Here is a 3979-nt window from a genome sequence, read left to right as displayed (position 1 = left end):
GATTCTAGGGGTTTCAAGGCCCTATTTCTTCATTGAACCTCTTCCATATCCTTTCTTCAGGCTAAAGGAATTGGTTTGGAGAAACGTCTTTGAGTGTAATTCTTATTCTATAAAAAATTTAATGATTCCGGAAGTTTATAAAAATTAGAAAAAGTACCATTTTCTCAATGTTTTTTCAATTTTACTTATTCTTTGCTTCTAGATACAACCTAGTGGGGATTATACACTGTCTCTTATTGGAGACCTTGAGTGTTGCAAATTCTCCTCTCCTTCGAAAATTTTCGGTCATCCAAAGTGCTTATTCTAACATAGGTCAGGGTACAAGGTTCTTATTTGCCTTCTTTTTCCAAAGTGGCTTCTTCTACTCTATGATTCTTTCATAGGATCTTAACAAGAGAGATTTCCTTGTTTCTCAATCATTTGACTTTCTTGTCTATTATTTGAATCGGGTCTTCTTTATCCGTTAGGTCATCTTTCAAGAAGAGAGTTTCATGAGCCAGTACGTGCGAACGATCTAGGGTCTACATCCGTAGTACGGATACATGAAAGATATTATGTACTGCAGACAAGTTTGGGCATTGCCCGATTCTATAGGCCACAGATCCAATCCTTTCTAATTTCTCAAAGGGACGGATAAACCTAGGGCTTAGCTTCCCCTTTTTACCCTACCTGAGCACCCCTCTCATGGGGTGCTACCTTTAGGAATATATGATCCCCTACCTACAATTCCATGTCCTTGCGCCTTAGGTCTGCATAGCTTTTCTCTCGGCTTTGTGCGGTTTGTATCCTAGCTTTAATCTTCTAGACTGTGGCGTTGGTAATTTGCACCAGCTCTGACCTAATAATTGTCGTTTGCCCCCCTCCTTCCCAAAAGATAGGGGATCGAAATCTTCGTCCATAGAGAACCTCGTATGTGGCCATTTGTATGGTGGCTCGGCAAGTATTATTATAAGCGAATTTCATAAGGGGTAGGTACTTATCCCAACTTCCTGCAAAATCCATCTCATATACCCTCAACATGTCTTCCAATATTTGCTTGAGCATTTCTGTTTGATCATCTGTTTATGGGTAGAATGTCGTACTATAACTGCGTACCCAATGCCTTTTGTTGAATTTTCCAGAAGCGAGATTTAAATCTGGCATCTCGGTCTAATACTATTGTCTTTTGTTGAATTTCCAGAAGTGTACCCAATACCTTTACTGATGAATATTCATTTTTAATGTTAGCAAGAGTAGCTCAGTTGGAAGATTGTTAGACTGAAGATTTGAAAGTCACACGTGTTTTATCCACGTTCAACGCACCTAATACAAGTTTATTATCTGACTATACAATCTAAAAACATAACTTGCTTATTCAATCTAAAATTAGTGATTATTTCTTTTTTATACATAATGAATTAATGGAAATACCTTTAATTATGAATTTTCATTTTTAATATTAGCGGGGATAGCTCTGTTGGGAGAGCGTCAGGCTAAAGATTTGAAGGTCACGTGTTTGATCTCCACGTTCACCGCACCTAATTCTAGTTGCATAACTCGACTATTCAATCTAAAATTAATCATTATTCCTTTCTGAAATCTCAATGAATTATTCGAAATACCTAACGTGTTCTAGTTCACCGCACCTTATACAAGTTGGATAACTTGAATATCTTATTAAAAATTAGTGATTATTTCTATTTAAAATTTCAATGAATTAGCGAAAATACCTTTATTGATGAATTTTCATTTTTAATGTTAGTGTGGATAGCTCAGTTGAGAGAGCGTTAGATTGAAGATCTGAAGGTCTCGTGCTCGATCCATGTTAACCACACATGGTTCACGTTGCACAACAATTTGACTATTCAATCTAAAATTAGTGTTCATTTCTTTCTAAAATTTCAATTAATTGGCGGAAATATCTTTACTTAAAAACATTCATTTTTAATGTTAGCGAGGATACCTCAGTTTGGAGAGCGTCAAATTTAAGATTTGAAGGTCACTTGTTCAATCTCCACGTTCACCGCACCTGTTTCTATTTGCATAACCTGACTATTCAATAAAAAATTAGTCATTATTTCTTTTGAATCAGCGAAAATATCTTTACTGATGAATTTTCATTTTTGATGATTGCGGGGATAGCTCAGTTGGGAGAGCGTCAGACTAAAGATCTGAAGGTCACGTGTTCAATCCACGTTCACCGCACTTGGTTCATGGCACCTTATAGTTTAGTTGATTATTATTTCTTTTTAAAATACAATGAATTAGTGGAAATAGCTTTACTTATGAATTTTTATTTTTAATGTTAGCAGGGATAGTGATTATTATTTCTTTTTAAAATATAATGAATTAGTGGAAATAGCTTTACTTATGAATTTTTATTTTTAATGTTAGCAGGGATATCTCAGTTGGGAGAGTGTTAAACTAAAGATTTGAAGGTCACGTGTTTAATCTCCACGTTCACCGCACTTTTTTCCATTCGCATAAGCTGACTATTCAATAAAAAAATTAGTATGAATTAGCATAAATACCTCATTGGTTGCATAAGTTGATTAAGTTGCATAACTTTATTCAATCTAAAATTAGTGATTATTCCTTTTTAAAATATAATGAATTAGCAGAAATACCTTCACTTATGATTTTTTTCTTCTTCAGAATTAGTGATTATTCCTTTTTAAAATATAATGAATTAGCAGAAATACCTTTACTTATGATTTTTTTCTTCTTCAAATATTAGCGCACCTGATTCACGTCACATAACTTGACTCCGTTCACAGCATTTGACTATTCACGTCACATTTTAATGTTAGCTTGGATAGTTGAATTGGGAGTGGGAGTGGATTCCTAATTCTTTATTTGACTATAAATGCTCCATAAGACATTTAGTAAAATGACTCATTTTATTGCATGGAACAATAAAATTGATGTTCCCGTAGAATTGTCAATACATTCTACTTTCAATGTTGCTAAATTGAGTCCTTTTGATGTAGGTGATGATTTTTCTGATTCGTCGTAAAATGACTCATTTTATTGCATGGAACAATAAAATTGATGTTCCCGTAGAATTGTCAATACATTCTACTTTCAATGTTGCTAAATTGAGTCTTTTTGATGTAGGTGATAATTTTTCTGATTCGAGGACGAATCCTGAAGAGGGAGATGTTAATAAGAATCACTGTGTACATTCTACTTTCAATGTTCCTGTAACAACAGAAGAAATAAAATAAAATAGTAATAATAATAATAATAAATAAATAAATAAATAAATAATAAAAATATATATATATAAAAAAAACATTTGCTAACGGATCCCTACTCCTTCTTTCAATCTCTCACCACTCCTTCCCTAAAAATAAATCTGGCAATTAATCAGGAATTCTTTTCTGTAAAGATTTACCCAGAATTTCTTTGTTACTACCCAAACAAATAGAAAAAAACAAAAAACAAAAAGTTTAAGCAGATTTAGTTTGGGCTGAGGAGATACATCATTTGAAGAGGTCAGTAGTGACATGTTAAATCTTCCTCTTATTTTATTAAGTAATATTAATTTGGTTACAATTATTTTGTTTTGAATTAGAGATTAAAGGAAAATAATTTTGTATGAGTTTTAGGAAATCACAACCAATTATATTTTAGATCTCATGAATTGTTTAGATCTCTGAATTGTTACAATGATTTAGGTTGTCAATAATTTTATAGACAAAGGAAATAAGAAAAAAAATGGTTAGGTTATGATATGGTACATTGTATGCTAGATTATTGTGCTTAAGTAAGAAAGGGCTAGGGATTTATTTGATAACTTCTCGTGGATCGTAGCCTAAGATATTCGCTACCAAAGTTCATCCAAAATCTGATTTATCGCTGGAGATAAAACAAAGAATTTCTTATTGGGTAGCCGATTCTAGGGGTTTCAAGGCCCTATTTCTTCATTGAACCCCTTCCATATCCTATCTTCAGGCTAAAGGAATTAGTTTGGAGGAACGTCTTTGAGTGTAGGACC

General features: G+C 33.2%; 1 non-coding gene across 1 annotated transcript; it reads left to right on the top strand.

The window, feature by feature from the left end:
* The first annotated feature begins 2111 nt into the window (after positions 1 to 2111).
* Positions 2112 to 2184, top strand: TRNAF-AAA. Its single transcript has one exon. It is a non-coding gene; the product is annotated as a tRNA-Phe (tRNA).
* Positions 2185 to 3979: the final 1795 nt, after the last annotated feature.

Source organism: Cucurbita moschata, unplaced genomic scaffold (assembly GCF_002738365.1).
Source record: "Cucurbita moschata cultivar Rifu unplaced genomic scaffold, Cmos_1.0 Cmo_Scf00150, whole genome shotgun sequence".
NCBI classification, from domain to species: domain Eukaryota; kingdom Viridiplantae; phylum Streptophyta; class Magnoliopsida; order Cucurbitales; family Cucurbitaceae; genus Cucurbita; species Cucurbita moschata.
This window is presented reverse-complemented; position numbering and strand designations above follow the sequence as displayed.